General features: G+C 36.9%; 1 protein-coding gene across 1 annotated transcript in view; it reads left to right on the forward strand.

Annotated features, from left to right (window-relative positions):
• Nucleotides 1–313: 313 nt before the first annotated feature.
• LOC129245392 (monocarboxylate transporter 14-like) overlaps nucleotides 314–27,641 on the forward strand; it is a 48,526-nt gene continuing 21,198 nt past the window's right edge. Inside the window, exon 1 of the mRNA XM_054883518.1 lies at nucleotides 314–399. The gene's annotated coding sequence lies outside the window, so the exon portion shown is untranslated. The remainder of the gene's footprint in view (nucleotides 400–27,641) is intronic.

Raw genomic sequence — 27,641 nt, forward strand, 5'->3', positions numbered from 1 at the left:
TCCAATCGAACCATATAACGGGCGTTAAATTCGATAACAAAGAAGCCCTTAAGAAATGGCTCAAGAACTTCAACTCAACACCAGACCAGGAGATTTCTGGCGGAACGGCATCAACAAATTGGTCGAGAGTTGGGAAGTGGTTGTAAACAGCAATGGCGAATATTGGATTGATTAACTTATTGATGTAATTATTGTTTTTTGTTTACATAAAAGTTTCCCAAAAAGCGTGGAACCATAAGACCAAAAAAAAAAAAAAACAAAAACAAAAAAAATTGTTACAATAAAAAAATGCTACATCTTTGAAAATTAAAGAGATAATCACAAACGTGCGCAAACATTCAAGGCCGAGTTTCGGAGTAACAACACCGGACTCAATTTGATAATTCAGTGTAATTTACGGTAAAGCCAAGCGAAATTTAATTTCTTTAGTTTTGCATTTTTTAGTGAGATCGGTTGTGAGACATAAAAAATAAACCGAAAATACTTAACTAAATAAATATCTGAATCCATATTGGAGAAAAAAAATAAAAACAAAAATAAATTGCAACACAAAAACCATAAAGAAGGACTAAGCATAAATATTTTTTTGGGGCAAAAGAAATCCATTATTTTTGCGGAAAATCGTTGACAGAAAGAACTTAAAACTGTTTTATGGTCGATCTTTAGCTCTTTGGCGATGCTGCAACTACTAAAATGACAGTCAGTTTCGATTATTTCTGTGATTTTATCGATATTTTCGACATTATCGGCATTTCTTTTGGTATCAAAAATGCATCAACGCAATCGACCGAAATCAAAATTGTTCGTAATTTGCTGTTACAGCATCGACACCATAAACACCATTCACAATTTTAGCGACCTGCTTTGCATTTTCGCCGTTATCACAGAAAAACTGTAAAATATTTCGAATTTTATATTTGTTAACACCCTGTAACTCACAACTGAATGGAACACACAATAAACTGTGAGCGAATTTTTGTAGTGTCAAATGTCATCATCATGACAACGAGCATAAACTTCAAATTGCTTGATCGAGACTTTACGAGATATCGATCACTACAACCGCCTACCCAGAAAATAGTAAATTTCTTTTCCCCCAAACTAATATGCAAGGTGAAGTCCAAAATAAACCAGACTGAGCTAAAATAGAAACGACAGGAGCTCTGTTTCTGATATTTATTTATTCAAAATAGTCCCCGCTGGCCTCGATACACTGTTTTGCGCGATCTAAAAGCTTTTCGAAAGAGTGTTTCAGGTCATTGACCGGAATGTCCTTCAGGATGTCGGTACAAACCTTTTAAGTGGCCTCTACAGACGCAAAACGTTTTTCTTTCATGGCCAAATGCAATTTTCCGAATAGGTAGAAGTCACAGGGAGACATATCAGGCGAACACGGTGAGTGATTGATGATTAAAATGGGATTTCTAGTCAAAAAATCAGTCACAAAAGTGGATCGATGAGGTGGTGCATTATCATGCAATAAGCGACAGATTTCTTTCTTAGCGTTATGCAGGGCGAATTCGACAAATGCGATGCAACAAACGCTTCAAAACGCCAAGATAGAAACTTGCATTGACGGTTTGGCCCATTGGCACGAACTCCTAGTGGACAATTCCCTTGAAATCGTAAAAACAAATGAGCATCGACTTAACTTTTGACTTCTTCAAACGCGATTTTTTGGGTGGTGGCTCGTCTTTGACGCTTAGTTTCAGGTTCATGTTGGAAACACAACAACTCATCACCAGTTACAATGTTGTAAAGGAAGTTTTCGTCTTTTCTCGGCTCTTAAATGAGGTCTTTCGAATGTTGAATTCTGAGCAATTTTTGGTCTTCAGTGGACTTCTGCGGAATGAAACGTGCACAGACCTTTCGCAAGCCAAATGATCAGTTGAAATAATCAAATGCGATAAATCGATGTTTTGGAGATATTCAACTCCGATTCCATGAGTTTCAACGATGATTTAGGTTTTTTGATAAATTTACGAACAATTTCGATGGAGTTTTCGGTGATTGTTGAGACGATGATTCTGGGCGGCCCGTTTGTTCATTGTCATTTATGTCCTCACAACCATCTCTGAAATGTGTAGACCACTCATGAACTCCATGAACACCATAAACTTTTTTCATCAATTCAAATGTTTCGGTAAACGTTTTACCGATTTGAAAACAAAATTTGATATTAACTCTTTGTTCGAAACTCATTTTTGTGCCGATGACACAAACATACGGACACTTTAGACGCAATAACTTCGCTTCCACTGAACCGAATGTCATCAAGCTTTAACTGGAAGTCTAGGGATGTAACTTCCAACGCACTAACTCATTAAAAAGATGACGCCATCAAAACATTTTTAGGTAACGGCAGGTAATTCATAGCCTTGCTGCGGGAAATTGAATAAAAGTGAGTGCGAAATCTTAGTTGTACAATACACTAAACCTATGTAACCATCGCGTACTTTCAAGAGCAGCCTATCCAATCTAACTTAACCCATTTTACTGCCTTATCCAAGTTTTACAGTTGGTTTATTTCAGTATTCGGTCCTCGTATAAGCTCTATTCCTTCCGAATTTTTCAGGCTGTACTTGGATTTGTCAAGGAATAAGAAAGTGCGCTGTTTTTAAACACTCTCTTTTATTCCAAGGATGATCGATTACCAGGTTTGCTAATTAGCTATGGTGAAAAAGAAAATTGTGAGGGGAATTTTAGCTGCGACGTCACTTGGGGACTTAGCAGCCAATTTCTGCACGATCATTTCATGCACTCGTCCAATCAGTCGTTGTACAAATGCAGCGAATTGTCATTGGTTGATTTTTTCGTACATCACCAACACAGCCTCAGCTTTTTTGTAAACAAACCTCAAGTGGTGTCAGCTGATCAGCTAATTTCGTCAAATTCTCTCAAAGCTGAATAGCGCTCTGTTCGAGAGCTCACCTTGAAAATCTTTTCAGCATGGGTTCATTCCGGTCAAGGCGAATTTATTACAGGTGACAGCAAACACATATAAGTAAAACCCTACATGTATTTGTTGTTGCGTTTGGTGCAAGCATCATGTCAAAATCAGCAAGCAAATGTAAACATACGAATGTAAACATACCAATACATACAAACAAAGCATATCATTTTGACGTAAGCCATACCTACGGCGAAAAATTCAGCTGGGTGAATGCTGTCACCTTATTAAATCCACCTTGATTCCGGTCCTTCCTGTTCTTATGCTCTACTGCTGTACTGCTCTTCTCTTGGCCGCTCTTCACTTGACCGCTCTTCTCTCTTGTTAAGTTGCTAAGTGGGCTGACATCATATCCATTTAATCTCAGTATTACATTTAGTCGAGCTTGGTGTAAGTATTTCATGATTTCCTAATAATAGAATCAGAAAGCAGCCACTTTTATTATCTACTACAAAAAATAAATAAAAATAGAACTATAAATTGATGGTATTAGAAATTCTACACAAATATTGACCTTAAAATTAAGAAATGAAATTCATTCAATGGAATTTCATTAAAGCGTGCGTTGGACGCATAAAATTCAGCCCTGCCCGCACTGAGACAATTCTATAATTGTTTCAATCAAGTTCTTATCACTTACGTAGTTCAAAGTGTCTGGGACTATGTCGGTCAACCGTTATCGCTTAATTAAATTGTTCATTTAAAAAGTGCTTAAATATATTATAAAAACTCAGACAGTGTTGAGGTCAGCTCTCACCTAGCTCTGACAAAGGATATTCTCAAGGTAAGTAAAAATTTCAAATTTTCTGTCAGGTACTTATGTAAATATATTTATAATAGAAGTATTTTCTGAGCGTAGCTGAGCCTATAGGGAAAATCTTAATCAATGGCAAAAGAGCCACTTTTCAGCATAATCGCTTGAATAATCGAAAAATATTTGGATATTTTATTATTTTCGCTTCAGTTTCATGCGATTACTAATACGAGGTGTGTTCAAAAATAAGGTGCATTTTAATTTTTCTCAAAAAATATTTATTTACCCATAAATTACTATTTTATATCCTTCAAAGTAGTCCCCCTCATATAATACACTTATGTCACCGTTTTCCCCATCCTCGAAGCAGTTCTGATATGCACTTTTTGGTATGTCCTTGAGCTCTCTCAGCGATTCGGTTTTTATCTCCTCAATCGTCGCAAAACGCCGTCCTTTCGTGGGTCTCTGCTATCTTGGGAACAGGGGGCCAAATCGGGTGGAAACGGTGGCTGAGGCATGATAACGGTGCTGTTTTTGGCCTAATAATCTCTCACAAGCAAACATTAGTGGGCAGATGCATTATCATGACGCAAAATCCATTAATTTTTCCCCAATTCAGGGCGTTTTTTCGTACGGCTTCACGCAAAAGGCGCATAGCTACAAGGTAATAATCCTTTTTTAGCGTATGTCCTTGAGGTAAGAACTCCTGATGCACTACACTATGGTAATCGAAGAAAAAACGGAGCAAAATCTTGATCAAACTTGGCGTGCCTTTTCCGGTCTTGGCTCTTCTGGACTCTTCCATTGGCACGATTGGGTATTGGTTTCGATGTCATAACCAGTATATCCATGATTCGTTACCAGTTACGGTCCTTTTAAGCAAATCTGGATCATCGTTGGCGTCATTCAACAATTCCTAAGCGATGCGCATGTGACGTTGTTTTTGATCAAATCTCAGCAATTTTGGAATGAACTTTCCGAAAAGATTGCATGGTATGACCCAACCGATATGCCGACATCCTCAGACACTTCTCTAATTAATCGACGATAATAGTTTTCTTCACTTTCTCAACATTTTCATGGGTGGTTGATGTGCAGGGGCGTCCAGAGGGAGCGTCGTCATTCACATTTTCTCGACCTTCTGCGAAAAGCTTGTATCACTTGTAAACATTTTTTTGACTCTGAGTTTCTCTCTTTCTCTCACCGTATGCCACTGCCAACATTTCAACATAAAAAAATAATCGAAAGTCGAATAATCAAATTAGCCCACGGAGCTTTAAATTTTTTGAACATACCTCGTATAATATTATAAATGAAGGAGCTCAGCGAAACTTCCAACTGAAGTGTATGCGCCAGTTAATGAATTTAGTTTTTATCCTATAGAAGTTGCTTTCGAAGAATTTTTTTCTACTTTTTTGTACTTATTTTATTCCAAAACACTTTTTTCTTACCTTATTAATTTTGTAGCTGGTGCCCGCTCACGTAACAATTAAAAACTTTGGATCTCATTTTTCTTAGTATTGTGATGAGCGAATTTAGCACTGCGACCTGAAAGATCTCTTGTGTCCAGTTCAGAGTTTTCTTTGAGCTCAACTTCCTCCATAAATTTTAGCATTTGTGCTATTTTACTTTATTTATAAACTATAAGTCTTTAAAAAGGAGAGGCAAACAATTTTTTTTTTAATTTAATGTGCATAATTTATTTTTTAAGGTAGTTCCAACACCTTTGAATTAAATCAAAAAATCCTTTTCAATTAAAATGTTCTCTATCATAATTTGCGTGCTACCCTTACCCTAGTACTTAATTCATATGAATTGTTATTCACCGTTTTCGCCTTAACTGTTAGGTGGCAACGCCATTCACAAATAATTTTAATTTTTCATGGTTATAAACCTACTTTTTTGTACTCATATCCTAACTTCTAATTGAATTAGGTGGCAACGCCTGTAGGGGACAGATACCTGTAAGCGGCCATATTTTCCCTGATTTTCATTAAAATTATTTAAAATGAAGAAGTCAATATATTTTTTTCAAAACTGGCAAACAGTTTATTTATAATATACATTAAATAATATAATTTTTTTTTAATCATTTAAAATGGCGGATGTACACTCAATTCTTTCAGGAAGCTGGCAGAATTACACAAAACTTCGCGGAATAAAATGCTTCAAAAAAAGAAATGAATTTCGGGGCGTATTTTTCTACCATTTTTGCTTAGATAAGAAATACTTAAATTTACGTTCTAAATTTTTTTGACATATTCTTAAAGGATTATATTATATTAACATTTTATGAAAAAATTTTTTTTCGAAATTTTACAGATATCTGTTCCCTTTAGGGCGCTCGCCTCATTTGAAATGGTGTTTTTTGAGTGTTTCTTTAAATGCGTGTAAAACGCAAACGAAAAAAGATTTTTTATTTTTGTTTTCAGTATTTCATTTTTTGATCCATTATTAAAAAATGAAATTTTTTTTTGCCAACCTTCAAACAATATTAACTACAATCTTAAAAAAAAAAATTGACAAAATGGCGGACGTTCAAAGATCAAAAACCGTTTTTATAACCCTTTTTCCCCTCAACATTTTTTTTTCACCATAGCCATCAAGTACACCTTTTAAATCTGTCATTCTTGAATTCTCACAGATTTGTTGAATGAAAAAATTAAAATAATAATAAAATTAAACAAAATGAAAAAAATAAAACTAAATTAAAAAATTAAATGAAAATAACAAAAAAAAATTAAATAAAAATAATAAAAAAATAAAGTCCGAAAAAACAAACTAAATTTTTTTTCCGAATGGTCGTAGCTCCCACGATAACGACATCAATTCTACATCATTTAAATTTTATGTGATCAAAATCGGTTTAGTAAAACCGACAATATCTGTGTCCATTGTGCTTGTGAAGACCATTATTTTTTGAATGAACCTCGTATGGCCAAACAAAGATTTTTATTTTTTTTTTAAATAAATCAAAAAATAAAACACTGTAAACATAAAAAATTTTTTTTCCTTTCCGTCCAACACGCTTTTAGAAAAACACCCCAAGAACACCTTTTCAAATGAGGCGATGGCCTTAAAAGGAGGTTCCCACGGAATTCAGTTAGAAGTTGAAATATGGGTACAAAAAAGTATGTTCATAACCATGATATTAGTGCGGGGAAAAATAAATCCATTATTTCTGCTTAAAATTTTTGCGCAAATGGTTTAAAACTGTCTTATGGTCGATCTTTAGCCCCTGGGCGTTTTTTTTTTCCTTTTCCAGTGAGTTGAAAAATTCACCTCGCCCAAGAGAAGGAATTAACGCGTGAAAACCTTCGTGCGAAGGCAGAAAATGGATCAATCTTTTTGACGATGGTACAACGAATTCCAATGTGGCCGTCGATCTTTGCATATTTGTGAAGAACTTCTAAAAATGCTTGTTGTGCCAGAAACAATCGATGCTGTGCGTTTATTGAGAAGGCAAGATCGTCATGTAACATATCACGAAAAAGAGGCATTTTTAGGCATTAATGATACCAACAGACACTCAATTGTTCATAAACATTTGATGGTCAATAAGATTTGTTCTCATTGGATACCGCATAATTTGACAATTGCCCAAAAAATGGCTCGTGTCGATTGGTGGAAAGAATTGTTGAAGAAGGATGTTTAGCCGAGGTGCCTTAAAGCACATCCATGACAGATTCATCATCTATCTTGAAGCTATGCATCTGAGCAGGAAACAAAACAGTAATCAACCTCATGGCTGTTCCAAGGCGAGCTGAAGAAAACAAAAGTTGTTCGCGGAAGAAGCACCTCAAAGGAAATGGTCGCCTGTTTTTTCGGAAAATCTAGCCATGTTGCAACTAGAAAAACTGAAAACAGTCAATTATGAGTGTTACACAACCATTTGTTTGCTAGAAGTTTTCGGAGAATGAAGCAAAACCAGCCGCCGAAAGCAAAGCATTCTTCACCAAGGCAATGCGTCCCGAAATGAGAGAGAGTTTTTGAGTACCCAAAAGTTGGTCATCCGCCTTACAACCCTGATCGGGCATCTAATTATTAATTTTTGTTCCCGAACATCAAAAAAAAAAATAGGGGTCAACGTTTTTACACACCTGAAGAAGCTGTTGAAGTCTTCAAACAGCCCGTTTTAGAGGTGCCCTCTTCTGAGTTGCAAAAGTGCTATCGAAATTGGTTCAAGCGAATTCAGAATTGTATTGACTTTCCAGGAGAATATTTTGGATTTTATTATTATTTCACTGTACTTTTATTATTGGGCGCAAAATGTAAAAGGCAGCCCTCGTATATGTGCAAGTATGTATGCACAAGTATGTGCGTGTATATTATTTTACAACCAATAAATGTTTGAAATGAATCTCTTAATTTCCAAAAATTAAGTGGCACTTCCAACTGGAAAACAATTTTTATTAAAGCTTCATTTCTTTATTGAAACATTCAACACCGGCCATTTGATACGTAATCTACATAATTAAATATTCAACTGAGATGTGTGATAAATTGCTATTTTCGCAATAAAATTCAGGTAGCAATGCTATAAAAAAAATTGCTTCGAATAATTTTTTCTTAAAAATATTTGCTCATCTAAAATGAGCGCCACACACAGACCAGCCAACGGCATGGGGTTGTGCGTATGTTTCTAATTATTAATGTCAAAAAATTAAAATATGTATTTATGTATATTTTTCAGTCCGGAAGGTGATCTCTAATTGAGGTCGAAATATCGAAAACAAACAATAAACCGTTAAACCGGCGTTGAGCTCACAAAACAAAAATACGAAAACTAAATATTTCGAGGTCATTGAAGCAGTTTAAATCCGGTGTAAAAAATGTTCAAATTGGCGCAGTAATTTTTGAGAGATGCCCTGCGAAGAAATTTTTTAGGTTTTTATGATTACAAATCGCATAAGCGGTTAACGCGCCAATCAAGAAGAAGAAGAAGATATATAAATAAATATTTATTCCCAGAAATTAAAATAATGATGTAAATTATTTGAATATAAAAAGTCGCATTTAGTTAGTCGTTACACCTTCATGCAAAAAAACTTGCAACCAAAAATTATTTACGACAAAAATACCCATTTTGAGTTGATGTGAGTTCTGGTATCACCCATTAGCATTAGCTGAGATAATTTCCTGAGATAATTTCCCCCTCGAATTGGTCTAACTACGGAAATTATCAATAAATGGTCTACTGTCAGGCTTAAAATTAACACCAAAGGTGGTTACGGAGCCACATATTTATGTATGTACAAAGGCCCTATGCTCCACTGGCAGTAGTAAGTATGTAAAGGGTGATCAATTTAGAGTTATCGGATTTTAAATGGAAATAAAACAACGAAAATTCAAATTTATCATTTTTGTGTAGAACCATTCATGGCATTTATTTTTTAAAGATAATTTCTTTCGAATGTTGGTCGCAACTGCGCCGTAATTCGGCCATCTGTGAAGTCAAATTTTGAATGACTCGCTGAAGTAGTTCGGTCGGTATCTCGTGAATAACTTTAGTAGAGTTGGCTCCCAATGCCTCAATGGAGTAAAGCATTACAACTTTACATTTTTTTTTTTTTGTTTTCCTTGTTCACTCCTCTAGGGAGCATAGGACCTCGATAAGACTCTTCCATCGTACATGGTTCTGTGCTGTTTTTTTTGCACCGTCCCATTAGATGTCGGCATCTGCTAGTTTGCGCAGCATCGACCTTCCCCAAGTGTTTTTTGCTCGACCGTGATCTCTGCTCCCTTGTGGGTTCCAGTCCAGTGCCATTCTCGTGATGCTATCTGATGGTTTTCTCAATGTGTGACCTATCCATCGCCACTTTCTGCGTTTGATTTGCCTAAGGATGGGTTCCTCGTTCGTTCATCCCCACAGTGCGTCGTTACTGAATATGCAGAATATTCTGCAGAAAATGCGGAGGCATTTGTTGATGAAGGATTGTAGCCTCTGTGTGATGGTGTTAGAGACCAGCAATGTTTCGCTTCCGTACGGTCTTCACGCATAAGCCAAATATTCGTAGTTTAGTGCGCCTGGAGATTTGCGAAGACTTTAGACTTTACATACTCCCACAAATAAAAGTCCAAAGGTGTGATATCACACGATCTTGGTGGCCAATCTACTGGTTCAAGACAAGAGATAAATTGCGCACCGAAACGACGACGCAGTAAATCCATTGTTTCTCGGGCTGTATGGCAAGTAGCGTCGTCCACCTTCCTTTTGGAACCAACTTGTTGTTGTGGAGATCACCGGCTTCAATTTTTCGGTATCAAAAAGTCGTTCATCATTGCGCGATAGCTACCGTCATTCACTGTTACATTGGAGCCAGCCTCGTCTGTCTTTGAAGAAATATGGGCCAACGATTTCTCTAGTCCATAGGCCGCACCCAACGGTTATTTTCAATGGATGTAAGGGCTGTTCTTGAAGGGCTTCGCATTGCTCTTCAACCCAGCTGCGGCAATTTTGCTTATTGACGTAGCCATTAGGCAAAAAATGAGCCTCATCGCTGAACAAAAGTCCGTTGCCAAAATGCGGATGTTCGATGAGTTTTTCAAGAGTCCAACGACTGAAACTATGGCACTTTGGAAGATCTGCCGGCTTTAAATCTTGGACTGACTGTATTTTATACGCTTTCAAACCGAGATCTTTGCATAGAATCGCTTAAATAGTGCCATTAGATAGGCCAAGTTGTTGAGATCGACGCCGAATCGATTTTTCCGGGTCTTCGGCAAACGTTTCATTTACATTCTGTCAAAAAAATATCGGGAATTGTTCATTTAAAAAGCGCGTATTACACATATTTCTAAATTTTTTTTCCTGGAATGTTGGTACAATTGTCCTCAGAGTGTGGGCCGGATCTGTCAATTAGCTTGTTTTTGGCATTTAATTATATCAGACAACCGTAGGTGTGCTCTGCGATTTTCACTATGAATAAAGATATCAAACAAAGAACTTGTCTTAAATTTTTGAACGTTAAGTTTTGAACGAGATTTCGTTTGCCGAATTGTTGAAAATGTTGCAGAAGACGTACGGCGAGAGTGCTTTATCAAAAACATGGGTCTACGAGTGGTATAAGGCTTTTGCAGAGGGTCGAGAAGTCGTAGAAGTTTTAAGATTTGCTCCGATCTGGTCGCCCATCAACAGAAGTCTTCAACGAATGAAAACAAAGTCGTCGAAAAAGTCAAGGAAAGGGTGTTGGAAAACCCCCATTTAAGTTTGAGGCAGGTAGCTCGTGACCTTAGCGTGTCTCACAAATCAATTCGCAGCATTTTACACCATCAATTTTGCATGAGACGCGTTGCTGCTAGACTCGTTCCAAGAGAGTTGAATTTCTTTAAAAAAAATTTCATCGGAAGAAGGTGGCTGAAGACATGCTGGAGCAAGTGAATTTGGACCCAACGTTTACCAGCGCATCATAACAGGTGATGAGACGTCGGTATATGAGTTTGACAACCAAACCAGCTAATAGGCGGCTGAATAGCGCTATCCACATGAGCTGAAACCCAAAAAACCACGACAAAGTCGGTCAAAAGTGAAAGTCAGGCTACTCGTTTTCTTTGATTAACTTGGTGTTGGGCACTCGGAATGAGCTTCAAATGGTTCTACGGTAAATAAAGAATATTATTTGGAAGTTATGCGACATTTGAGAGGGAATGTGTGTAGGAAACGGCCCAATTTGTGGAAAGAAAACTCATGGGTCTTGCACCATGATAACGCACCGTCTCACAAGGCTCATATTGAGAACACTTTTTTGACGAAAAACTCGACAAATATTATCAAACAAACACCTTATTAAAAATGAAAAAAATTCTATTGTAAAAAGTACCTCCAATTTGATCACCCTTGCACGTATTTACACGCAGTAATGTAAAAAATCAACAAGCCACAGTGGTTGAAAATTCAAATATCTACGCTTAATAGCTACTATTGTTACTTAATTGTTTGTTTTTGGATTGGCTTATGATATCAGTCAGAATTGCTCTGCAAACAAATTCCATGCTTCCATAGACATCTATATACTTGTAAAGGGTATTTCGAAAGGCGCGACCAGATGTTGTTTTAAAATAAAAATTTACATTATTTCCAATTTCACTCACTTCACTCACTTTTTATTCAAAATACGGCTCCTAACTACATATTATATATTTTTCTTTTTTTTTAATCCTCTTCTTTATTCCGATCTGTTTGTTAAGCAATATTTTTACTTAAAGCTAAGGGTTTTCCAATAACAGGTGTTATTTTGAATAAGATTGCGCTATCGAGAGATGAGTAACGATTTTTTATGGCCGGAATTAGATGGTATTGATCTGGACAACGTTTATTTTCAACAAGACGGCGCTACGTGCCATACAAACACCGAAACCATTGATCTTTTACGGGAGAAGTTTCCGGATCGTGTTATCTCTCGAAGAAGTGATCACAATTGGCCACCGAGGTCTTGTGATTTAACATCTTATTACTTTTCTCTTTGGGGCCACGTGAAAGAGAAGGTCTACGCCAACAGCCCAGGGTCGATTCAAGACCTCAAAGATGGAATTCGTGAGGCTATCGAGGACATAGGGCAGCCACTTTGCAATTCGGTTATGGAAAATTTCATGAAAAGGATATTGTCCTGTAAGCGTGGTCGTGGTGGTCATTTGCCTGATGTTATTTTCCACTATTACCGGCATATCTCCTCTTTATAATGAAATAAACGTCCGATCATTTATATTGAAAAATAGCATTTTTCTTTGAATATCAAAATAACACCTCTTATTGGAAAGCCCTTTATTTAATTCATTTAAGAGAAAAATCATTCATGGAATACACCCAGTGGAACGACCGTTTACTGATTTTATGTAAAATAATAATTTATACTAATTTACCTATTATGATATGCGGTCTTTTGTAGACTTCCTCTTGGGTCTGATGAAGGTTATGGGATTTGCAATTATTTCTGTGACAAGACGCTTTGAATGCGATTGAAGTCGTGTGTTGTGTGATGTGGCATATTTTCATATATATTCAGTAGTTGTGGGTACGTTGAGGTCACGATGGGTTTGTGCATTTGTGATACAATAAGGGGCGTTTGAGATCAATCTGAGGCTTTTCGACTGGAATCTTTGAAGTATTTTGATGTTGGAATTAACTGCAGTGCAAAGTTGAATGCCATATGTCACTAATCGGTTTCAAGATAGCTGAGTAAAGTGAGAGCTTACTTTCGAGGGAAACATGAGAATTTCGATGTATTGTGTTGACTTCTGAGTTTTATTCCTAGAGCCTTCTGTTTCTTCTAGGGCCTTCCTTCTATCAAGATGCAGGCTGAGATATTTGTGACGTTTTTTGATTCAGTGTAAAAGTGACTTGAGAAAATTTTGTGACGTTTGATTTAATGCGGCACTCTTTCAGCCAGTGAGTTATTTTCTAGCAAGTAAATCCTTTCTGTAGTTTGTGGGGGGTCACATGGAGGTGAGAGTCCATTGAGAGTACGGCAGTGTCATCCAACTATGGTTTCTTCAGAAGCTGGTAGATCGTACGTGTATAGCAAGTGTGGAATGTGGTCCATAATACTACACACAATCCAGGCTGTTCTTCGTCTTATTTGACAAAGAAATACCGATTTTCCAGGTAAGCCTTAATAAATAATAATTATAAAAATTTTTGGTAGATTCTCTTATATTTTGTCAAGTAAACCGGCATGCCAAACATGTTAAAAAGCTTGAGATATATCGAGAAAAGCCGCTGTATGAAAGAACTGAAAATATCTGACCGAAGCATCCGCCGCATACTGAAAAATGATCTCAAAGTCAAGCCTTATAAGTTCCAAAAGGCGCATGATCTCACACCAAAGCAGCAACAAGTCAGACTTGAGAGAGCGAAGGAGATGCTTCGCTTGACCGAAAGCGATAAATTTCCGAACATTGTGTTTTCTAGTGGTCGCTCTCCGATCGTTTTCATCGAGCCTGGCGTCAAGGTAAATGCGAAATATTATCGGGAAAGTATTCTGGAGGTTGCTTTGAAACCGTGAGCAGACAAATATTTTGGTGGCTGACCATGGGCATTTCAACAGGACTCGGCACCGTCTCACAAAGCTCAAGTGAACCAAGAATGGCTAAAAAACAACGTTCCGAACTCCATAACGTCTCTCAATGGCTCTCAAATTCACCAGACTCGAATCCGATGGATTATTCTCTTTGAGCCATTTTGGAGAACTAAAAGATTTACCAGTCTCGAGGCGCTGACAAAAGCCGTTGACTTCAAGTGGGCTAAAATACCTGCAAGTCACATTCGGGCAGCTTTCGATTCGTTTCTGAGCCATCTCAAGGCCATAGTCAAGGCAAAAGCTGGTCATATCGAGCAAAAGTAAATTGATTCTTAATTTTGTATTATTTTCACACTTTTTTACTTTGAATTGAATGAAAGCAATTTCCCAAACCAGATTTATGGACTATTTAATTGGTTATGCTTCGAGTGCCGGACCTTTTATTTTTTTGTTCAAATGCTTTGTGTATGCCGTTTATGAGTCTACGGAATTATTCGATGATACTTTTTCCTTAAAACCCAATGGGGGATTTGGGATTATATTTCGGTATTTAATTATAGGCATCACTCTTTTGAGAATAAGGGTTGCCATCTCTTTAGAGTCAATAGGCAATAGGCTGATTGGCCGATATGACTCGACTTGTTCATCGCGTTTTCCTAGTTTGAGGATCATTTTTACTTGAGCTAATTTACGTTGAAGGGGAACAAAACCAAATAATATAATAGAATTATTCTTCTTTTGGGAGTTTTTTCAGTACCTCCCCTGTTATGAAGTCATATCCAGGGGCCTTCTTTATTTTTGAAGATTTTTTAATGTTGAATCTGCTGAAACAATTATACAGTGGCTCAATAAAGAACTCGGACAAACCTTAGTTAAAACTTTGTATAAAAAACACTGCTAAAATAAAGGCAATTTGAAACAATATTTTTCGATTTCTAAATGCTTTATTTATATAATTTAAGAAATAACAAAAACATAAGATAAGTCGTGTGCACTTCTTTTACAATAACAAAAAACTTTCAAAATGAGGAGAATTCACGCCAAAAAAGAACTCGGACATCTGGCAGCACTTCGTAATCTCTGACAGTTTAAATGGGGGAATCCCATTTTTTAAATTATATATAGTTAATGGAGGAACGATCGACAGGTTTGGAAGTAAATTGTGTCAAGAAAATTGTGTCAAGTACGCATTTTCTTTTTTGTAAAATGAGTCGACAACGTGGCCAAAAACATAAAAATGGAAAAACCATGCGTGAAATCGGCAAACTTGTAAATCGACCGCGATCAACTGTATGTGACACCATAAAACGCTTTAAAGAAACAAAATCTGTAGAAAACAAAGTGAAAACAGGACGGCCAAAGCTTTTTACGGACGCTAACGAGCGGTGGATAGTAAACCAAGTCAGAGCAAATCCTCATTTAAGTGCTCCAAAACTTACAACACAAGTTAAAGAACATCTTGAAATTGACTGCAATCCAGAAACTTTGCGATTAGTTCTAAGAAAAAACAACCTCAATGGCAGAGCCGCAAGAAAACAACCTACATTAGTAAGGAAAATAAAAACAAACGAATTAATTTTGCAAAAACCTATAAATTTGCGACGAAAGCAAATACAACATATTCTGATCAGATGGGCAGTCGTATGTATGCAGGAAACCAAATGAGGATCTGAAAGAAAAAAACCTGCGTGCCACTGTTAAACACGGTGGAGGTTCAGTGATGGTTTGGGGATGTATGTCCGCCTCCGGACCCGGAAATCTTTGTTTTGTTGATGGCATAATGGATCACAAGCAATATCTTTCAATTTTGAAAAGAAATTTAATTCAAAGTGCTGAAAAATTGGGTATAAAGGAAGAATTTTATTTTTACCAAGAAATTAAACTCTGTTTTGTTTTATTTAAACCTTCCAGGTACTTTCTGGTCATAGGGTATATATGTATATGTATATGTATATATATATATATATATATAATTGGCGCGTACATCCTTTTTTTTTGGGTGTTTGGCCGAGCTCCTCTTCCTATTTGTGGTGTGCGCCTTGATGTTGTTCCACAAATGGAGACACCTACATTTTTAAGCCGACTCCAAACGGCAGATATTTTTATGAGGAGACATGACAGAAATACACTCGGAGGTTTGCCATTGCCTGCCGAGGGGCGACCGCTATTAGAAAAATGTTTTTGTTAATTATGGTGTTTCGCCGAGATTCGAACCTACGTTCTCTCTGAACTCCGAATGGTAGTCGCGCACCAAGCCAATCGGCTACGACGGCCGAGGTATGCCTTTCCTTTTTCTATACTCGACAGAACCAGATGCTTGACGTTTTTTCAACAACCTTTGAATTGTCAACTCATTGGGATGATTATTTCCACCAAAAAAACACGAATTTTTCGATTTGTGGCCCTTACACATCGACCATTTTCATAAAAAGTTGCAATAAATTTAACGCCTTCTTCTATGTAAAAGTGAATATCTCTGTATTTGAGAAATCTCAAGAATTACATAAAAAAAGGTAGCGACCAGGAATTATTAACTGCTGACATCTAGTCATCACTTTTGAAAGACCCTTTACATGACACTAAGTTCTAGTAACTTATTTATATGCATATTAGCCTACGAATAATCAAATAACAAACATTTTTCAATTACAACACTCGCTGGAATCACATATACACACACACACATTCATGAAAGTGAAATAAACCTACAGGCAAAACTCGAACTGGAGATAAAAATTTCTAATTCACAACTACTGTGCGATGCGATTATAGCAAATGCCACTTGTTTGATAGTGACCAAAAGCGATTTTATCAATTAAACTCGAACTCAGTGTCATTTTCTCAGAGAGATAAGTCTTATATTGATCTTTTTTAATAAATTTATTTTTATTTTCGATTAGAAATTTTTATTAGTTTATTATCTATTTAAGACTACCTAACTTTTTCCTAACTTTTCTGCGAATACAAGAGGGAAAATGTGGGAAAAGCGTGGGCCCATTTTGTCTATTAGAATAAGCAATCTAACAAAAACCGCAGAGCAGGTTTGAAAATTAAATGTTAGGCGATTGAGATGTATTATATTATATTATGTACTCCAAAAGCCGTGCGGGGTTCGGCTTGTTGGACTGTGGAGGTCATCCCATATATCTAGGCGCAGGGATGACAGAATATTCGAGTCCAATGTTAAGTCAGTTGTCTTATATGGAGGCAAGACTCGTAACACGTCTGCGAGAGACATAAATGACCTAAAAGTTTTTATCAACCGCAGCCTTCGCAGGATCATACACATTTTTTGGCCTAGGACTATCTCCATCAACAATATCTGAGCTATGACAAAACTCCTGTTCACCTTGAAATTCGGCGTCGGAAGTGGAAATGGAGGCATTACCAATGCAGCTTCAGACTGGAACCCGCAAGGAAGTCGCAGATATGGCAGACTATCGAACACATGGAGGCGACTGGTAGAAGTTCTGCTACAGAAGTGCTACAGGCCGCTCTTGGCGGCAAGTGCAATTCCTTGCTTTAAATAAATCTAGTTTTAAATTGCTCTATTCCACCTAGGAACGACGGGAAAATATATACATATATTTATATATAATATATTCATACTCTGCCCAATGAAGAAGCAGTGCTGATGCAATTGAACAATTTCAGAAGATCGTAAAAAAGCCCAAAAAAAGTGTCGCAAGGCAGCTTCAATTCGTCAGTTCTCTGCTCGTTATATGTATTTGGGATCTGCTCGCTTGTTAAAAAAATTGCACGCGGAAGCAAAAACAAAGTTATCGAGCAAGATTCGTAGGTAGCGAATGTGGCTATGCCTTCCCAAATTAAACAACCACGTTCTCCCTTTCTCATCGGAAGTTAGGTATCTTGGAATGATACTTGACTCCAAACTCCAGTGAAAGCTACACATTGAAAAACGGGTAAAGAAGGCCGGTATAGCTTTCTACTCCTCTCTAAATTTATGTTCGGTAAAAAATGGAGGGCTCAAACCGCAGGTCGTGCTGTGGATGTATAAGGCAGTGGTTTTGCCAATTTTAACGTATAGATGCCTGGTTTGGTGGGAAGCTCTTCGGAAGGGCTATAATATCACTAAACTGGGGAGGGTGCAAAGGACTGCATGCATTGGCATCACCGGAGCATGTAAAACTTGCCCCAGTGCTGCCCTGAATGTCCTTTTGCACTTATTTCCCATCGACTTTTCCGTTATTTTCATCGCAGCTCAAAGTGCAATCAGGTTAAAGGAGACTGACCTCTGGAGGCAATCTCTCAAGGTAGCATTTTCGAGCAGTTGACACCGTATTTCTCCGAACTTCGAGCAGATATCTCTATCTCTAAATCAGTCAATTTATCTATCTCCTGTAAACTGCCGAATACTGCTAGTGTTTTTCAAGCAAAAGTCTTTGCGATCTATGCAAAAAGCTTCGGGAACGCGGGAGCGAGATTCTTTATGAGGTTTGCCCAAGCGGGAGATATGAACATTTTCTCCGATAGTCAAGCCACGACATTTTGTGGATTTTATTCCCACTACGAGTTTTAAATTATAGTTCAAAAAATAAAAATAGAGGATGAACGAATTTCATGAACAAAACCGTCTGATTGAGGTTTATATAATATTTTCAGCAATTAAAAAATTTCGAAAAAATCGTATTTATTTACACAGGATGTTGGTAGTTGATCTGTTGAATCACAGGCGTTATAACGGGTCACTGCACTATTAGCACCCTAACCAATAGAATTAGTGTACCTCACAATGGCTTCTGCAGGAGTTGTGGAGATGAAGAAGAAATTGAGTCGGTACAACAGCTCCTCTGTAAATGGCCTGCCCTTCAAAGAAGCCGTGCCAAATATCTTGGCATTATTTCTTTGAAGACCTGAGAAATTTGCAAAATGTCTCACTGGAGGGACTGGTTACCTGCCTAAAAAGATATAAGTGGTTTAAGCAACTTAGTTAGGGGATGGAAATCAAATGCAGGTATCACAATGGGCCTGAGGGCCACCGGGTGTTTTGTCTAAGACAAGCTACCTGGCTATCCTAACCTAACCTACATAGAACATAACTATGTATGTTACAAATTTTATTGCCAAATACCTCATAACTACATTTTCTGGATATTGAAAAGTATTCAATTTTTTACTGTTACTGTTACTGTTTTATAAAATTTTGAGGGCAAGTGAGTAATTACTAGGAAGATGTTGCTGAGGCTATACTTCCGATTTATACAGATCTCAGCAGGGAGAACTTATTAGAAAGATGTGTAGGTGGTTTTAACCAAAACAACAACGAGAGCTACAACCAACTGAATTGGAAAATCTCTCCCCAAATTGTTCCGGCCGGTTTGAAAACATACATATGTAGCTGCCAGCATAGTCACTAGTGTATTATATGAAGGCAATAGGAATTACACTTGGGCCCAATGCGCATTCATATGCCGAAAAAGAAGATGGGCGGCGCGTGAACATTTCCGACCTCAGAGCGCGTGAGAGCACCCGAGATTGAAGAATGGCCCGTAGCCAACATCAGCTCGAGTTATTAGAAGCTGCCTAAGCGGCGAAGGGTGTATTATATGGTCCTGGAATAGACAGCTCCATTTAAGTTAAAGAAAAAAATTATCCTACAGGGTTTGATTGAAAAGTAATGAGCCTTCCCCCACGGAGCGTCTGCCAAGCGATCAACCGAATCGGCTGGTGGGGGAAAATGATCGTTGGACCTTCCCCTTCCACTAGAAACCGGTCCCAGTTCGCTGGCATCAGCGGTGCAGTCAACATCACTCCGCGCGTGAAAGCTGTTTTAAAAGTGTGTTAGGATTTTGCAGTGGCGAAAATGCAGCTGATCATCTTTTTCGACTCTCGAGGCATCGTCCACAAGCAGTTTGTACCTCCAGGAAGCACTGTAAACGCGGCATTTTACAAAGAAGTGCTCCTTCGGCTGAGAAATTGCGTCGCCCGGGTTCGGGCCGACCTCGTCAACAATTGGACCCTTCATCATGACAATGCGCCGGCGCACCCCGCCTTTTTCTGCACCTCTGCATTGGCCAAGATGGGGGTTCCGGTGCTTCCCCACCCTCCCTACAGCCCAGACCTGTCCCCTCCGGACTTCTTCTTGTTCCCGCGCCTGAAGCGCCTGTATGTAAAGTGCTTTTCAAACTTTGAACGCCTTTTTCTCAAAATGGTGTTTTTAAAGTCGCTGACCAACATTACTCGAAAGCGACCGATTAGTCTCAAATTTTAAATATATATAATGTAAATATATTTTTTAGTAATCAATCAAAGATTTTTTCTAACCGATAAATATTTTTTTTTATAAACAATTTAAGGCGGAAATTTTGGTAAAAAATCGATTTTTTTTTCTGAGAAACCGCCATTTTGCCAAACAAATTTATTTTGCTTATTCCTTCGAATAATTACTAGATTTAACACTATTTTAACGAAATCTGTTTGGTGTTTTAATTTCAGAGGATCCAGTTCAGAGATATAGCGGTCACCGCAAAACTTCTTTTTTTTTAAGGAGCTCCCGGAGATCAGCTGTAGCTCGTTTCCGAATAAATATTTTTACTAATACTAAGTCTTAAAATACAGTTAAAAGATAACATGATATGTGTACAAGTTTTTAGATCAATAAATTTATATGCTTTCCCAAAAAAAATTCTGGAAAATTCGCTCTCTTCGGCCTTCTAACTGTATTTATTTATTTATTTTTTTCCTTGTTCACTCCTTTAGGAAGCATAGGGCCTCGATAAGAGTCAGTCTTGAATTGGTTTCGTTAATCTATTTTGATCTCTGACAGGGTAGGTGATTAAACGGCCGCTACCACACCTAAATAGTGGGAATGCCCACCTGCCGTTGCTTAGGAACAACACTTTCTAACTGTTTAGAGCGCCATCTGTGTTTTACACTTTTCTGCCAGAAGGATCGCACAGATGGCTGAGAACTTCGCTAAATTTGGTGTGTCTGCGCTACTACCGCGGTTGCCTGATTCCTCTCGCTGGCGCCACTAATGCAATGTGTAACTGTGTGTTTTTCTTTGTTTATGCTTATTTTACCAGCCAGAATGTAAATAATGCGCTGACTTTTGAGCGGGAGTGAGGATGGAAAGTCTGAAAGGAAAAGTTTTGTTTTGGGTTTGAGGAATTTTTTTTGTTTTTGTTTTCTTTTTTGAACAGAGGAAAGTAGGTAAATTTGAAAAGTGCGAGGACCGTGCTTTACATGGGATTCGAACTCTGGCTAAAGCACTTACGATACACTACCAAGGCCCCTAACTGTATATAACACCTTAAATATTTTCCAGTTTGAAAAAATTTTCCTTTCAGGTATAAAAAAACAATAACACACTGTTGCTTTACGCATCTAAATACATTATAAGGGAACATTTACAATAGGCAGGTACATAAAAGGGACAAGCGTCCCAGGTAAGCGCTGTCGCTCCGGCACTCTGAAACACCTTTTCAAATTTGCGTGTACCTTCGAAAATGTTCACCGGAGCGATATTAAATTTTCTGTGTGTATTCTTAAATATGTGTACATTAAGAAAATAAAATAACAAAAAAAAAAACGATTTTTTTTAATTCTAACTTTAAACAATCCCTTAATGGAAGCCCCTATACCTATTATTTCATAGTTATACGCATTGAGAATGCGCACAAGCCATCGAAAGCAACTCCTACAATCAATGTATGCGATCAGTGGCATTGCTCGCCAGCCACAATTCTTATCAAAAACTTGCCCACCGTCAGTTGACATAGTGAAGGCGATCTTTGCAGATCGTATTCGTTGAACGAGTAAGGCTCATTTGCTTTGCCTTAATTATATGCAAACACAAGTTGGTTGGAAACTATTAACGAAACTATAAAGTGACGCCTAGTGATGAGTAGAGCAATCGAAATGTGTGCGCCGTTTTAATATTTCGTCTTTTATTCGAACTCACGAAAAATTTAACATATTTCCGTCTGCCAGAACATTCTTTGTTTACAAGGCCGTTGAAGTTGACGTGTAGTGTAATTTTTGTGTAATTTTTTTGAAAACGGAAAACAACGAATATCGTGCAGTGATAAAATTTTTTGTTTTGCAAGATTTATCAATAGCAGAAAGTCATAAAAGTGATGAAAGTGTTAAAGGAATTTGCTTCTTTATTTCCAACTGTGCCTCGCTCAATTTAAGAGTTTAAACGTGGCCTTAGAAGCGTAAGTTTGATCGCGCAGCGGATGTCTAAAAAGTGATTTTGTTCGTGGAGGTCCAAGTCTTACTAAGCGTGAATTTGCGGGTACTAAAAGCAACTCAAGTGAATAAATACAGCAAAGTTCATATGAAAAAATAAGAAATCTCACGTATAAAAAATTTAGTCGGTTAAAGAGAAATACGGAAGTATAACAATTTTTTTACAGTGCATTAAAGGGCTGTGCTTTCCTTTTCCACCACGATATATTTGCTTATAATGTCTAAGTGCGTGGACCGAATTTAAAAATTATAACACGCAAATGTAGTCACTATATCAGCCTTTTGATTTATATTACTTTTTATAAATTAAAATTAAGAATTAATAGCAATATTTAACGTTAAAAATACGTCTTTTTTGCATAAGCTTGAAAAAGTGCCCTATTACAGACGCTTATTTCACTTAAATACAAACACAGAAAAGTAACAAAATCACTTATAAACATTCTTTATTACATTAAGATTCGATTTAAAGCTATTTTTACTAAATAACAGTCCAAATTCTATTAAAATTCTATTATTACAAATGTTCTTCTAACCGTTTGTAATACCGTGCAGAATAAATTTGAGGAGCGAACTGTCAAACGAACGATGAGAGAGAGAAGAACAAAGCGAAATAAGAAAAACCCAGTCAACCAAAAGGGAACACTTCTTTTATTGTTATTTCTATTATTTATAGGGGCGCTTTTTTCATTTGAAATATGCACATATATTACAAAAACAAATATTTTTACAAATACTGAAAATTTGGAATAAAAATCGCGCGATTTTTAGTCCAAATTTTCGCCTGCGGCGCTTTTTTGATTTCAAATATACATATATATTACAAAAACAAATATTTTTACAAATACTGAAAATTTGGAATAAAAATCGCGCGATTTTTAGTCCAATTTTTCGCCTGCGGCTCTTTTTTAATTTCAAATATACGTGTAGGTATATTACAAAAACAAATATTTTTACAAAAAAAAAAAATTTATAAATAGTGAAATAATGCAAAATCGGACAATTTTTGACCTAAATTTTCGCCATCCGCACTCATAACTTTTACGATAAAACCACGTTTTAATAAGTGCTATGAAATATAAAACCTAATTTAAATGCTTGCTGGGTTGACGACTGCTGTATACTCTTCTCTTCAACTGTATTTCAGTACAAACTGCAAATGGGGTCGGAAAAAACCTAATTTTTAAACTTCTCCTGGGGGTTCCATAGGGACACTAGGAGGTTGGGACTTTCACAGTTATAATGGTGTGACCTTGCTCTTTCTAATGGGCGTGGTGGGTGGTGCTACGCCCCCTCCCTCTCCGCCCCCCATTCAAATATATCGTGGTAGTAAAGGAAAGTTTTGCCCATTAAAGTTTTCTTAATTTGAACTCAAGTTAAACTAAATTATTTTAAAACACTCATACAAAAATACATTTACCATTAATATTAGCCTTAAGAGCCTATATTAAAATTTGTTGGCGCATATTTTTGTGGAACATTTGAACACAGTGCAGTGTAACCTCACCTAACGAGCACCTCTATTAGCCGGACACCTGCATTGAGTGGACATTTTTTTCTATACCAAATCTTATGTATGGGAAAAAGTTATCCTCTTTTGAATGGACATCTCTCTTAAACTGACAAAAGCTGCCTGAGTATCCGCCCAAGAGAAGTTTTGTCTGTGAGTGTCCGCCCAAGAGAAGTTTCACTGTATTTCTAACCTGTGTGGCTCATAAGAATACTTAGTTTTAAAATTCTAAAAAATATTAGGTGCGCAACTAAGTTTTTTTGATAAAAATACAACTTTATTCTGAAAAAATGGTTACAAGTGAATCATTGAAAGTATTGCCCAACGCTGGCTACTACTTTTTCCCATATTTCTGGTAGATCTCCTTTACCGTCGCTGAATGGAACTGCTTGTTAGCTAGACCATGTGCCATCGATCGGAACAGGTGATAATCGGATGGCGCAATATCTGGAGAATATGGCAGGTGGGGTAGGATTTCCCATTTCAGTATTTCCAGGTGGGTTTTAACGGGTTTGGCAACGTGAGGCCGGCCATTGTCATGCTGTAGAATCACTTGCTCATGCCTCTCCGCGTATTGCTCAGCTCAATCGCATCAACTGAATTCGATACGGATCACCAGTGATGGTTTCGCTTGGTTTTAACAGTTCATAATAAAAAACACCAACTTGGCCCACCAAATACATAGCATAACCTTCAGAGCGTGAATATTCGGCCGAGGCGTCGACGTGACCGGGCAGTCCCCATGACTTTCTTTTCTTTAGATTGCTGTAATGCATCCAATTTTCATCACCCGTCACGATGCGATGAAGAAAACCCTTCCTTTTTTGCCGCTGGAGCAGTTGTTCACAGGCGAAAAAACGACGTTCAACATCCCTTGGTTTTAACTCATAAGTAACCCAGGTCCCTGTTTCTGAATTATTCGCAAAGCATGAAATCGCTTGGAAATGGATTGGCGGGTAACTCCTAATACTGAAGCAAGTTCTTCTTGCATTTGACACGGATCCTCATTGAGCAATGCCTCCAATTCAGCGTCGTCGAAGTTTTTTGGCCTTCCTTCACGCGGACGGTCGTCACCATTAAAATCACCGTCTTTGAAGCGACGGAACCAATCTCGGCACGTTGTTTCACTTAAAGCAGCATCTCCATAAACTTTTTGTAGCTCTCGATGCGCTTCAGCCGCCGAATGAAAGAGAAAAATCAACACTTCCCGGAAATGACGATTATTGGGCACAAAATCAGACATTTCCAAAAATTTTTGATATAAAAAAAAATTACCAATGAGTCGAAGCAGTTTGTTTACCATATGTTTAAGCTTGGTTTATAACGTTCAGGTTATGTTAGAATCGTCTAGCACACAGTTCTGGCGGGATCTATTGTCAAACAGCGGAAACTTAGTTGCACACCTAATATTAATTTTGCAGGGTTAATTAGGGTGTTGAAATGTTCCGGAATAATTCAATAGGTGAAAATAATAAGACGAAAATAATGCGCGTTAACGGGCAAAAATAAAATAAATTTTTTAGCAGATTTGAAACATTTCGTATGCATGTACAGCCTTGGCCAAAAGTATTAGGCACCCCACTAAAATGCAAGTAATTTCATATGTGGCTACCAAAATGACAGCTGCCTTCTGCAAATGTGCGATAAATTGTATTATGGGAAAAGCCATGACACACTTGGCACGTCTAAAAGTCTAAAAAGTCGCATTTTTAAAGGTTTACTTAAAATATTTTGGCATTTTAAATTTGTTGGTCAATGTGTGAATAATCTTTAGTGCAAAATTATAAAGCGGTTATAAATAATTTCTTTTTATCGAAATGCCTAAAACAAGTGAATTCTGTTACGGCACGAAAGTGAGAATCCTAGTTTTAAGTGAGGAAGGCAAATCTCAGGTAGAAATTGCCAATTTGATGGGATGTTTGTGGCGCGCAGTCCAATATGCTATTAAGCGATTTGCGGAGACAAAAATCCATCATAATAAATAAAAAAATGCAAGAAAACGCCTCACTAGTGAACGGGAATACCGAAAACTTATATGCAAGTCTCTCAAAGAGCGTAAAAACTGCTCGTCTGCCCTTGCAGCTGCCCCGTCAGAAGAAATTAGAAAATCCCTCTAGTGCACGAACAGCTAGAAGAAGGCTTCTGGAAGCAGGTTTAAAAGGTTGCAAAGCCCGAAGGAAGCCGTGGCTTTCAGAAAAAAATCGAAAAAACCGGTTAGAGTGGGAACTCCGCCACCAACATTTTACCGAGGAACATTGGTCGGTTGGTTGTTTTCTACGAATACTCTGATGAATCGAACTTTGCGGGTGGCTTAGTTTAAGGGGTTAGGTGGGTTTGAAAATTTCAAAAAATCGATTTTTTTTTTTTGTCTTATTAAATAGTATAATATGTTTAAAATATTCTCCTAAAATTTCAAATTGATCCGAGTAAAATTCTACGAGATAGACCCTTCAGAAGTTCCGCCCATCAGGCCATGTCAGTGCAGCGTTTCGCAGGTATACGCGTTTATCTCAAAACTCGATTTTTTAAGTCGGTGGACACGATTTCTCGAAAAGTTATGAAGCGATTTTGTTCAAATTTTGCACACATCTTTGGAATAACATTATCAAGTTATTGAACGAAAGATTTTTTTTTATTTTTATTACAACTAATTTTTTCGAGCCAACATATGACGAAAATTTGACCAAAAAATGTGTTTTTTTGTTCAAAGTCTGTCAAAAATTCAAATTAAATTTTATTTTTTTTTCCTTCGTCCAGTAACGAGATTTATCCATGTACTAACGAAATATTTTTGGTTTTTTGATTTTAAATGAACCAATAATGAGTTATGCTGTCCACGGCAAGAGCATTTTTTTGTGAGACGTTAAGGGAGATGAGGTACCAACGGCTGAGTTTTCGGAATTTTTAAATAAAAATTTCACAAAATACTGTCTAAATATGTATCTTTGATATGCTGAATTGTTTAAATAAAATATATGATTGTATATATTAAAAAAAAAATTGTAAAAATACCCTTTTTTTGAACCTTTGTAACCCACCTAACCCCTTAAGCAACATTTTAAAATATCAACAACCATAGCTTCCTACGCTAGTCCAATTTCAAAGAAATAACACAAATCTTAGAAAACGATTGTTTATGATTTTCAATAATTTATTTTTGCTAGTCTATGGCTTTATTTTACAAAAATTAAAACACAGCATTAATGCATCAGGTTTCGACTTGATTTTAGCAAATTTTCAAAAAAAAAAAAAAAATTAATAATTATAAAAGTTATCGCTGTTTGTATGGAGCCCATTTCTTCAGAAGTCCCATTCGGTGATCATCACAAGTCCTTAAATATTCATCTAAAATCAATCGGGCAAGAGAAATTAGTTTTATTAGTAGATTATCGTGTGCCTGATTGAAGCTTTATTTTAAAGGTTTATTTTCGCATAATTAACAATATGGCGGCCGCAGGAAATATTTTTCAGATTTTCGAGAAAAACACCGAAAATTAATTTAAAAAAAAAAACGAAATTCTTGAAAAACAAGTTCTTCGATCAGGCACGAGTTTCTTATGTTTTTCAAAACCAGTATATATTTTTTGAGAAAAACGAATTTAAAGTTTTGTTATCGGCTCTGGAGCGCTGTATATACCTACACATATGCGCGTTCTGCTTAGTAGTGTTGGTGAGAAATTTGTGGCGCGCTTTTGTCAGTCAACATTTAAAGTGGGCGAAAAAAATATAGCAACCGAAATATGTTGGCAGGTTTTGCTCACTTATTTATTTATTTTTTAATTAAAATATTTTTTTTTATAAAAAATATAGTGCATTCTATAATGAATTAAAAAAATGCAATAAAATTCCATCATTTTTTATCAAAATTGAAAAAAAAAATTTAGTACGCAGTTTTATAGTTCATTAAATTTACTATAATTAAGAACAAGTGTGAATTCGCTTAAAATTCTCGTTGATTTTTGAGAATTTTTTCCCTGACCCAAAAAAATACCTGAAATTGGAAGTACTAGGTTGTTCAATAAGTTTTCCAGTGCGATAAGAAAAACTTTGATGGTCATAAAATATGGTTTGAATATTGTAAATATTATTCAGTATAGTCTCTCTGAACATCAAAACACTTGCTCCAACAAGATTCCAATTAATAAATTCCATCCCTGAAGTGAGAAGCTTTAATGAAGCTTTACGAATGAACCTCAT

The sequence above is a fragment of the Anastrepha obliqua genome, chromosome 4, assembly GCF_027943255.1.
Source record: "Anastrepha obliqua isolate idAnaObli1 chromosome 4, idAnaObli1_1.0, whole genome shotgun sequence".
Taxonomy (NCBI): Eukaryota; Metazoa; Arthropoda; class Insecta; order Diptera; family Tephritidae; genus Anastrepha; species Anastrepha obliqua.